The 12506-nt window shown below is 45.6% G+C and overlaps 2 pseudogenes; one reads left to right on the forward strand and one right to left on the reverse strand.

Moving 5' to 3' along the window:
• The first annotated feature begins 143 nt into the window (after positions 1-143).
• LOC102858067 lies at positions 144-2395 on the forward strand (annotated as a pseudogene).
• Positions 2396-6239: 3844 nt separating this feature from the next.
• On the reverse strand, positions 6240-10519 carry LOC102864992 (annotated as a pseudogene).
• Positions 10520-12506: the final 1987 nt, after the last annotated feature.

The raw sequence follows: 12506 nt of genomic DNA on the forward strand, positions 1-12506 counted from the left end.
CGCCGCCGCTCAGAGCCGGGGAGGGAGCCGCGGGAGCGGGAAGCCCGGAGGCCGCTCTGCGCCGGGGTGAGGTGGCTTTGACCTCCGCTTGCCCCGCCAGCACGACCGAGGACGTGACGAGGACGTGACTGGACGGCCGGAGAATGAACGGAGAAGCCGATTGCCCCACAGACCTGGAAATGGCCGCCCCCAAAGGCCAAGACCGCTGGTCCCAGGAAGATATGCTGACTTTGCTAGAATGCATGAAGAATAACCTTCCATCCCATGACAGTTCCAAGTTCAAAACCACTGAGTCACACATGGACTGGGAAAACGTAGCTTTTAAAGACTGTTCTGGAGACATGTGCAAGCTCAAATGGGTGGAGATTTCGAACGAGGTGAGGAAGTTCTGCACGTTGACAGAATTGATCCTCGACGCTCAGGAACATGTTAAAAATCCTTACAAAGGCAAAAAACTCAAGAAACACCCAGACTTCCCAAAGAAGCCCCTGACCCCTTACTTCCGCTTCTTCATGGAGAAGCGGGCTAAGTATGCCAAACTTCACCCTGAGATGAGAAACCTGGATCTGACCAAGATTTTGTCTAAGAAATACAAGGAACTTCCTGAGGAGAAGAAGAAATTAAATATATTCAGGATTTCCAGAGGTAGAAACAGGAGTTCGAGCGAAACTTGGCCCTATTCAGGAAGGATCACCCTGACCTAATCCAGAGTGCCAAGAAGTCGGACATCCCTGAGAAGCCCAAAACTCCCCAGCAGCTGTGGTATACCCATGAGAAGAAGGTGTACCTCAAAGTGCAGCCAGATGCCACTACGAAGGAGGTGAAGGACTCCCTGGGGAAGCAGTGGTCTCAGCTCTTGGACAAAAAGAGGCTGAAATGGATTCATAAGGCCCTGGAGCAGCAGAAAGAGTATGAGGAGGTTATGCAAGACTACATCCAGAAGCACCCTGAGCTGAACATCAGTGAGGAGGGCATCACCAAGTCCACCCTCACCAAGGCTGATAGCCAGCTCAAAGACAAATTTGATGGGCGACCCACCAAGCCACCTCTGAACAGCTACTCGCTGTACTATGCAGAGCTCATGGCTGACATGAAAGATGTGCCCAGCATGGTGCTATGCAGTCAGCAGTGGAAGCTGCTCTCTCAGAAGGAGAAGGATGCCTACCACAAGAAGTGTGACCAGAAAAAGAAAGATTACGAAGTGGAGCTGCTCTGTTTTCTAGAGAGTTTGCCCAAAGAGGAGCAGCAGTGGGTGCTGGAGGAGGAGAAGATGTTGAACATCAACAAGAAGCAAGCCATTAGCCCGGCCTCCAAGAAGCCCTCCCAGAAAGGTGGCAAGGGTGGCTCAGAGAAACCCAAGCGGCCTGTGTCAGCCATGTTCATCTTTTCTGAGGAGAAGCGGTGGTAGCTCCAGGAAGAACAGCCTGAACTCTCTGAGAGCGAGCTGACCCGCCTGCTGGCCCGCATGTGGAATGACCTGTCAGAAAAGAAGAAGGCCAAGTACAAAGCTAGAGAGGCAGCCCTGAAGGGTCAGTCGGAAAGGAAGCCAGGCGGGGATTGCGAGGAGCAGGGCAAGCTGCCTGAGTCACCTAAGAGGGCAGAGGAAATCTGGCGGCAGAGCGTTATCAGCGACTATCTGGCCCGCTTCAAGAATGACCGAGTGAAGGCATTGAAGGCTATGGAGATGACCTGGAACAACATAGAGAAGAAGGAGAATCTGATGTGGATTAAGAAGGCGGCTGAAGACCAAAAGAGATACGAGAGAGAGCTGAGTGAGATGCGGGCCCCTCCAGCTGCTGCAAATTCTTTCAAAAAGATGAAGTTCCAGGGAGAACCCAAGAAGCCTCCCATGAATGGTTACCAGAAGTTCTCCCAGGAGCTGCTGTCAATGGGGAGCTGAATCACTTGCCGCTGAAGGAGCGCATGGTGGAGATTGGTAGCCACTGGCAGCGCATCTTCCAGAGCCAGAAGGAGCATTACAAGAAGCTGGCGGAGGAGCAGCAGAAGCAGTACAAGGTGCACCTTGACCTCTGGGTCAAGAGCCTATCCCCCCAGGACCGTGCAGCATATAAAGAGTACATCTCCAATAAGCGGAAGAGCATGACCAAACTGCGAGGCTCCAACCCCAAGTCCAGCCAGACTACCTTGCAGTCCAAGTCGGAGTCAGAGGATGATGACGACGAGGAGGAAGATGATGATGATGAAGATGAAGAAGAGGAGGATGACGAGAATGGAGATTCCTCTGAAGATGGCGGGGACTCCTCTGAGTCTAGCAGCGAGGTTGAGAGCGAGGACGGGGATGAGAATGAAGAGGATGGTGATGAGGATGAAGACAATGAGTCTGAGCTCGAGCTCCTCTTCCTCTGGGGACTCCTCTGACTCTGACTCCAACTGAGGCCTGAACCCCACCCTGGGGCTGCGAGGGAGAAGATAAGCCTCGTGAAAGCCCAGGGACTTCCCTCCCCAACTGACCACCTTTGTTTCTCCCCCTTGTTTATCCCCTGCCCCTGGCCTCCCCCACTTTTTCTTTCTTCTTTATTTTTTAAAAAGCAAAATTTCTGGGGGGAGGGGGGCTGGAGGAGCCAGGCCAGGACTCTGTGGCCTCAGAGATATCAGCCTGGGCCTCCAAGGAGAGCAGCCAACCATCAGACTGAGCCAGCACTGGACAGCGGCTCACCCCCTGCAGAGCCCGCTGCACTTGGCGGTTCCAGCATGGACAATGGACAAGGGAGCAGGGGTAGGGGTCCCAAAGAGTTCAGTGAGGCCCTCCACTCCTGCAGCCCACCCAAGGTGGGGCAGGTGGAAGCTGGGGAAGGACCCCTTCTTTCTCAGAGCCTTGCTGCCCAGGCCCCCCACACTGGAATTGGAGGCAGAGAATCTGTGGGGAGGGGTGGGCAGGTGCCTTCGTGAAAACAGGCATTGCCCCTCCCATTTCTCCCCCCGCCCCTGCAGGAAGGAGCTGCCTGAACCCGCTCATGGGGGGAGGGGGAAGGGGCAGAAGTGTTTAGTGTGTGTGTGTGTGTGTGTGTGTGTGTGTGTGTGTGTAAAGCTCTGAGCTGTCAACGAGACGTTTCCTACTGAAAAAAAAAGAAAAGAAAGAAATAATCCATCATGACCAAGTAGGATTCATAACAGGTATGCAAGGATGGTTCAGTATAAGAAAAACAATTAATGTAATTCATCATATTAACAAAGCAAAGAACAAGAACCACATGATCCAATCAATTGTTGCAGAAAAGGCCTTTGACAAAATCCAACACACTTTCCTGATTAAAACACTCAACAAAATAGGATTAGAGGGGAATTTCTTCAATATAGTAAAAAGTATTTATGAAAACCTGAGAGCCAACATTATTCTCAATGGAGAGAGGTTATAGGCATTGTCTTTGAGAAGGGGAACTAGGCAAGGATGCCCATTATCACCTCTCTTTTTCAATATTGTATCGGAAGTCTTAGTGATAATAATAAGAGAAGGACATAAGAGGTATACAAATTGGCAAAGAGAAGGTAAACTTATCTCTCTCTGCAGATGATATGACAGTATACTTAGAAAACCCTAACAACTCAGCAAGAAATTTATTGGACATAGTTGACCAATTCAACAAAGTAGCAGGATATAAGATCAACATACAAAAATCAATTGGATTTCTCTACAGTGACAAAGAAAATACAGAGCCAGATCTAAGAGAAACAATACCCTTCACAACAGCTAATCACAAGATAAAATATTTGGGAGTAAATTTACCCAGAAGCACAAAGGATCTATCCAAAGAAAATTTAAAAAACGTTACTACAAGAAACAAAGAGACCTGGAGAAGTGGAAGAATATCCCTTGCTCACGGATAGGAAGACTCAATATTGTGAACATGGCAATACTGCCAAAGGAATTTACACGTTCAGTGCAATCCCAAAACAAATACCAATCCCATCCTTCAACAAGATGGAAAAGGTAATTTCCAGTTTCATATGGAATGGAAAGAGGCCCCGAATAAGCAAAGCACTCCTTGAAAATAGAAAAAAGATAGGAGGGATCTCATTCCCTGATTTAAATTCCTACTACACTGTTGTGGTGCTTAAGACAGCATGGTACTGGTACAATGAGAGACACATAGATCAATGGAATAGAATTGAGAACCCAGAAATAAGCCAATCTCCTTATGGTCAACTGATTTTTGACAAGGAGATGAAATCCGTTAAGTGGGTAAACTACAGCTATTTTAACAAATGGTGTTGACAAAATTGGAAAACTATCTGCAGAAGACTCAAGAAAGATCCACATCTCACACCATATACAAAAACCAACTCAAGGATGATCATGGACCTAGGACTAAAACCAAGGACTGTAAACTTCATTAAAGAAAATCTAGGAACAACGCTAGGAGTCCTAATTCACAACATAAACAGTCTTCCAAGTATCCTGAAAAAACCACAACCAGGAGAAGATAAAATAGATGAATGAGACCTTCTAAGAATCAAATCCCTATGCACATCCAAAAAAATTCTCCAATAGGGTAAAAAGGAAGCAACAGACTGGGAAAAAGTATTTGGTAATAACATGTCAGATAAGGGATTTAAATCTACAATTTATAAAATACTTGAGCACACAACAAGATAAAGGTAAATAATCCAACTGAAAACTGGGCACAGGATATGAACATATACTTCATCAAAGAAGACATTTAGATGGCCAACAAACACATGGAGAAATGTTCAAAATCCCTAGCTCTAAGAGAGATGCAAAGCAAGACAACTATAAGATATCATCTTACCCCAGTAAGACTAGCAAAACTTAACAGAACATCAAGCAACAAATGCTGGCAAGGTTGTGGAGAGACTGGAACTTTTATTCACTGTTGGTGGAAGTATAAAATGGTGCAATCAGTGTGGAAAGCAGTCAGGGTGCTTTCTCAAAAAGTTGCAAATAGAAATACCATTTGACTCAGCAATTCCACTATTGGGAATATACCCTAAAGAGACCATAACTGCCATCCAAGCAGATATATGCACACCCATGTTTATCACGGCTTTGTTCACAATAGCAAGGAGTTGGAAGCAACCTAAGTGCCCATCAACAAACGAATGGACAGGGAAGCTATGGTATATTCACACAATGGAATACTACACTGCATTGAAAAACAAGGAACTCATGCAGTATTATTCAAAATGGCTGGCCCTCGAGGACATTAGGTTGAGTGAAATATCTCAGTCAAGGGACAAACACTGCGTGGTTCCACTGCTGTAGAATGGGACTGACATCAGGGCTGGGGTAAGAATGAGAAAAGATAGCTAAATTATGTATACTGCATTGAAAAAATGAAGCAGAGAACAATTTAAAAGCAATATATTATAGGGTATTATGATTATCATAAGAGTCTGAAATGAAGGTTGCAGAGTGGAGTATACTCAGGCTGGGGGTGGGGAGGTGTGGGGGGATTGTATACCAATGAAGGAATTTTTCTTTTACTTTTCAAAGAGAAGACGGAACTGGGGGTGGGGTGAGGGTGGGGGGTGGGCGGGGAGAATAGTGCAACAATTAATGAATGGAAATCCAAAATCTCTGAAAATGTTCACTAAAAGTAATAATTTAAAAAAAAAAAAGGCCAATGAACCTTTCGCAGACTTTGTTGAGAGGGAGGAAAAGAGTATCACTAGGAAAGTGGCCCAAGCAGCAGCACGAAAGGAATTTATAAGGCCCATGGTATGGGATGGAATGACTCAGGAGTGCCAGAACACATGTGTAGGTAGGTTCAAGAGAGTACCATACATGACTGGGTGTTGGCCTCACAAGACAGGCAATACATCAGGTCAGACTACTCTAATGGCTCAGGCCTTTCCTGTAGCCCTACAGTGAAGCCCTCAAAGCAACATGTGTTTTCGATGCAGGAAGTCAGGACATTGGAAGAGAGAGTGGCACAGTGAAGTGAATGAGACAGCCTGGCCCACCTCTGTCACCATGCCCTAGGTTCTGGAGAGGGTATCACTAGAGAAGGGATGGCAAATCACGGTTCCATAGGCATAATGTGTCTTTAAAGGAGATGGGGGGGGGCAGCTCCTAGCCCTACAACAAAGGAAGGCCCTAACCTAATGAATATCAGAGATTGAGAGAACATAAGAAGCTTAAATTCACCATCAAATTTGCTCAGAGAGCATTCAAGTGCTTAATTGATTCTAGACCTGATTGTAGCATACTTAGGAAGGAGGAGGTCCCCAGTACCTGGGAACTTGAAACAGGCCCAGGCCTAATGGGGGTAGGAGGCCTCACAGCCTCGGTCCAAACAAAGCATCCCATCCTCTGGGTGGACCCCGATGGTGGGTCGGGATATAATCGTGTCTTGGTATCGCCTGATCTTGCACTGAATATCCTTGGCCAAGACCTCTGGGATGCCTGGGGACAGACATACAGACGGCCCCTACGTCATCGTCAGAGAGAACACGAGAAGGTCATCTATATCAATTGAGGAGTTACCCGCAACTCTAACGGCCACTGTTGCAAACGAAGCTCCTGCCCTAGTATGCATTACTAACAATCCTATGTGGGTTGAACAGTGGCCGATGACACAGGAGAAAATATCAGCTTTGGAGATGTTAGTTCAACAACAATTAGACACGGGACATGTAAGACCATCCTGCAGTCCATGGAACAACCCAGTGTTCCCCGTAAAGAAAAGGTCAGGAAAGTGGAGGTTTATACATGATTTGAGATCTGTTAATCAGTGTATAAAGGTTTGGGGAACTCCTCAAAGAGGGCTTCCTTTGGCCTCAGCCATCCCTACACAAGTTTCCATTTTGGTAGAGGACATTAGGATTGTTTTATCTCCATATTTCTTCGCCAAGCCAATTGTGAGAAATTTGTCTTTTCATTGCCCGTTTTGAATAATTGTAAGCCTGAGAAGAGATTCTAGTGGGTTGTATTACCTCAGGGCACGGCCAACAGCGCCCTGATTTGCTGGGAAGCAGTAAATTATGCCCTACAGCCCCTGAGAAAGGAAGGGGTATGGATATATCATTTTATGGATGATATACTTGCATGGAATCCTTGTAATCAGCCCATAAGTCATATCAAAGAGAGGCTCATACAATGCTTGAACAAAGCAGGCCTACAGGTAGCACCTGAGAAGGTACAGAAGATTCAACCAATAAATTTCTTGGGGTCGCTTATTCATCATAACCACACACATCAACTCGTTTGGGTGACAGAAATATGTACATGTATCTATAGACACTTATTCCAAATTCATGTGGGCTACTGCTCAATCAGGGGAATCTGCTAGACACCTCATTAAACACATGTTGCAGTGTTTTGCTGTAATGGGACTTCCACAAGTAATTAAAACTCAAAATGGACCTGCCTTTGCTAACTTCTCTTTTGTAGCTTCTATCAACTTTAGAACATTCGGCACACAACAGGGATCCCATATAATCCACAGGGTTAAGCGATAGTTGAGAGAACACATAAAACATTAAAACTGCATTTAAAAAAAGAAGAGGAAGCCTATCCTCCTATGATACAATTGCATAAAGCTCTCTTCATATTAAATGTATTCAATATATATGATAATTTTTCTAAAAGCCCCATATATGTTCACTGGCAATCAGATAGACCTCCCAGGGAGCCACCAATATGGGATACATAGAAGGATCCATTAGACCAAGTATGGAAAGGGCCCAATCCTTACTAACCATTGGGAGAGGCTTTGCTTGTATTTTCCCACAGAACAAGCCATGTCCTGTGTGGCTTCCTGTTCTTCGTGTCCGATTTCAACCCACCTACTGAGATGATGCATTGATTGAGCATCCCCAACAAGAAGAGGAGGCAGGGGAAAGGAAACCGAACCCCCAGACACCACAGACACCTGTGATGTGGGGCAGGCTGAAGGCACTCAGCCAACAGGCTCTTGACCTCAACCCTGAGAATGGTACACCCAGTGGTCCTGTGTTTATAGCGCTACTTATTGCTTCTTTGATCATCAATAGTGTCTGCAGCAGAGGAAGCTAATCAGGTTTTATAACTTTCATTTCTTCACCTGCATTTCCTATATGTACATGGCTTTCCTTGCTATCCTATATTGATCTCCCAACCCAAACCAGAAATCAAGTTGTGAAAATTCAAACGTTTTTATTAACTCCCCAGTTGTCATTACAAGAGCAGCCACAAAGCTTAAGACCATATCTTTCCAAGCATGATGTCCAAGAAATAGCCCCTCTATAAACATCTCCATAATGTGTGCAATGAAGCATCATCATAATTGACTCCAAAGAGCACTCAAGCTGCTGCTTCTCCAAGACCTTTCTGTTTGTTCTTAACAGTCCGTGGGATGTTCAGCACTCTTCTCCAGCACCACCACACAATTGTATCAATTCTCCTATCATCTTTGTTCATTTTCCAGCTCTCAGCTGCATCACAGGTGATTTAGAAAACTGTGCCTTGGATCAGGTGCATCTTAGGTTTGTTTTGTTTTTCAAAAGTCTTAAAATGTATTTTGATAAGTTGACATTACATTACTGTTCCACTTCTCAGGAAAGTGTCAAATGTGATGTATGAGTGATAAATCAAACATAGTACATGAATTAAAAAACTGCACAGCATAGTTACCTCAGACAGACAAGGTTACAAGCTACTTCAAACCTTCGACATACAGCAACCCTGTTCCCAAGACTGTACTAGGCCTATAAAGAAAAGTTGTGAATAGTAACATTAAACAAATAGTAACATCAAGCACAAAAAGGGCCACTACTGGGTTGTTCTTATCTAAGATAACACAAGATTCTTATTTTTAAAAAAAAGATACACTGAAAGGAAAATCTATAAGAGAAAATGCCTCTTAGGACACAATGTGGTAATATATGGAATAATAGATGGGATATAACAGAATATTATGATGTCTGTGACCTCCGTGGACTTTGGCCTGAATTCTGACTAGGAATGAAGCAATAGGGGTTAAGTTCATCAGGGGTGTTCACTTTTTGAGGTCTATGTGACAGTCTTTGTGGTATATGTGGGGGCTTGTAAAAAAAAGCAAATGGGTAAAGAATGGAATGATCAAATTTAATATGACTCTAATTGGATACATTTTTACCATGGCTCCCCCAGGTCCTCAACATCCATCCATTATATTTGAGGCTTCCACCCTTTCCCCTTGCCCTCTGCCTTCAGTACACTCCCTAGAGTAGTAAAGGCAGGAAAGATCTAACTACTGGGAGAATTCCTAACACATTTCTAGAGCAGAATTCTGGCTAGTCCCAAAAGGGTTCTTCATTCTTCTTTCACAGGTTTTGGGAAATCAGACAGTAAATTTATTAGTATCGGCGACGTTTGTTTGAAGAAAACTCAGCTCCAGGAGCTGTACGATTGAAAGTAGGAGGGATCCACCAATTGCCCCAATTCCTTCCATTGTAGCAGCTTGGCCAAATCATTCAGTTGTTGGCATCATAGTAGCAGGTCCTGGAAGAGCTGGAGGACCAGCTGGCACAGGAGCAGGGGTAATGGCACCTCTGTTGTTTATACTCAAAGCACCTCCCATAGCCATCTGGCCCATCCTTATCTCTTGTTCCCTAGCATTAGGGAAGGTCCCCTTGAATCCTTCCCACTGTCTCTGCATCATTTCTTCCTGTTGCCTCTGCATCTCTTCCTCCAGGCGCCTGCGCTCCTCCTCTTGCCTGAGTTCCAATTGCTTTCTTTTTTGTACCTCTTGGTTGTGCACCTCTTCCATTCACCAAAGTTCTTCTTGGTGCCTCATCAAATCCTGCCTCATTAAGATGACCTAGTGATCATGGCGAGCAGCCTCCATCTCCATCTCCATCTCCATCTTCTCTGGAGCTTCCTTGATGTTGCGGTCCACTTGTCCTGCTGCTGCTTCTCCTTTTCCATGAGTGCTTTCCAACGTATGACATACTCATACTCAAAGGAGTCGAGCTGTGCAAATCTGGGTGGCTGCCCTCACTCTTTGTGAAATTGCTGGTTCTTTATAACAAGCTTCTCTGGAAGCCTCCCTTCATCATCTAACCGGTCCATGGGCTCCACAGTCACAGGTCGAAGAAATGTAGTTAACAGGAAGAAGGCTTCACTGCAACTTTTCAGAGCTTTATGAGCACCTGACTGCCCTGAGAATTCAACAACGCCTTTTCCTGAGGGTCTTCCTAGATCATCCACAATGACTATAGCCCTCTCCGCTTGACCAAACACAGAAAAGGCCTCCTCCAGCAGTTCATTGGACACATACTGAGGAAGGTTTAGAACTGTAAGAAATGCTCTATGGGAGGCAAGGTGCACACGTAGCTGCTTTCCACAGAATGGCACATTGTCTAGTTCCACTGTGTCAATCTCTGCTAGGGTTCATGTTTCCAAGTGGATAAAGCAAAAACCCTTATCTTTAAGAATAAAGACCTCGCCTGCTTCGCCTTATTTCTCAAATAATTTCCTCATTTCCTCCTCAGTGATGCCAGGTGGAAGATTGCCCACAAAGAGACGGCTACGCTGGGTGAAGGTCTTTTCTCCTGGTTTCCTAAAATCCTTCAAGTCGATAGTCAAGCCTTCATTTTGGCTGCTGGCCTGTTGCCCATTTGCAGGTAATGGAGGGGGTAGTGGCTGCTGTTGCTGGTGGTGGTGCTGATGATGCTTCCTTGGAGTGTGGTTTTGCTTTTCCAGGTTGAAGGTCTTATTGCTTTGCATTTTTTATCCCTCTCAAACCAGAACAAAACCTAGAAAATTCAACCTTCACCAAGTGTTCTTTCCTTAGAGTAATGGCAACCACATCTTAGTTTTTAAATTGACATCATTGCTTTTCAGAACTTTGAAGACGTCCCTGACAGCAGACTTTCTCAATGTTCTGTGTCTCCCAATCTTCTAACTGCTGGTACCAAGAGGGTTGACTGTGGATCCAAGTAAGATGAAATAGTTAACAGTTTCAGTCTTTTCTCCATCTGTCATGATATTACCTATTGGTCTAGTAGTGAGGATCTTTGTTTTCTTAAAGTTGAGATGCAATCCGTACTGCAGGATGCAGCAAGTGCTTGATGTCCTTCTCACTTTCAGCAAGCAAGGTAGTGTCATATGCATAACACAGGTTGTTTATGAGTCCTCATTTGATCCTGATGCCACAATCCTCTTCATAGAGTCCAGCTTCTGGAATACCTTACTCAGCATACAGATTGAGTATGTTTGGAGAGATGATGCAACCCTTATGCACACATTTCCTGATTTTAAAGCATGCTGTGTTCCCTAGCTCTTTTGGACAACAGTTCCTGGTCTAGGAATAGATTTCATATAAACATAGTTGAATATTCTGAAATTTCTGGTTTTCTCAATGTTAGCCACACTTTCTTATGAGTCACACAATCAATTACCTTTACATAGTCAATAACACAAAAACAGCCATTCTCCTGGTTGCACTGAGGCATAGCAGCAAATGTGATGTCTGAGTACACAGGGGGGTTTTGGAGCATCTCTGAGGGTGTCAAAACTCCTGACCACCCCTCGCTTCACAGGGGGCTGCCAGGGAGCACAAAATCGTGGTGGCCTTGTTCCAGAGTCACTTGGTCTATGCTATTCAGGTGAGTGTAATGGGGATGAGTTCACTACTTGGCTCCTGACATTGGGGCCATCTGGCTTCGGGCTGCCTCCTGCTACTCTCTGGGCCTCAGTCTCCCCATCTCTATCTGGGGAGTCTGATCTTGAGAGAATTTTATGGCCTGTTTAACCTTTTAATATTCATCCCCTGGGTGAGCTGGCTGGATCATAGATGAGGAAGAAGAAGAATGGGGTCCAGAGCAGAAACCCTCAAGCCCTCTGCTCCCCATTTCTTCAAGGCCTGATAGATGAAGACATGCAATGAATCCTCAGACAAACTATGGGTGCACGGAAGCAACTTTTTGGAGCCTCTGTTCCAGCACCCCCCTACCCATGTCTCTGTGCATCTGAGCCCTGCCTAGACCAGCTCCACTCAGGCCCCAGAGCTCTCCACGGCCTGTTCACACCTGGGACCAGGCTGGGGGGAAATGTGGAGCCCCTTCCTGGCCATCTCTATCATAATGCACCCCCACCCGGCCGCACCGGACTGAAGAAGCACTCCTTCTCTTCCTCCTGTCTCCAAATGCCAACGCAGGACTGAAGTAGGACTGTGCTCACAGCCAGAAAGCAAAGCATGTGGCCCAACTGCTGGGTACCCCCTGTGGGCAAGGGGGAGGGTGTGTATGCAAGGCAGGGTCTGAAGTGGGGTGAGGCAAGGGAGTATGAATTTGTAAAAAACTGAAACTAAACCAGTTGCTGTAACTCACAGTCCCTCTGTGTTCTTCAGAGTAGAACTGGGTACCATAGTATGTTCAATGGATGGTTCTTGTGGTAGTAGGTTGCCAGACCTTACTTCCAAGGCACTTGAGTATACTTAAATGGTTCCTTGATTGGCTGACAGCAGTGCAGGGTGTGTGGGGGGTGTCCAGTTAAAACACTGTCCTTCTGTGAGCACCAGGCAGACAGAACCCAGTCTCCTGAGTCCAGCTGGGTCAGCAGT

This window comes from Elephantulus edwardii, unplaced genomic scaffold (assembly GCF_000299155.1).
Source record: "Elephantulus edwardii isolate Elephantulus edwardi_28Jun2011 unplaced genomic scaffold, EleEdw1.0 scaffold00374, whole genome shotgun sequence".
In the NCBI taxonomy this organism is placed as follows: domain Eukaryota; kingdom Metazoa; phylum Chordata; class Mammalia; order Macroscelidea; family Macroscelididae; genus Elephantulus; species Elephantulus edwardii.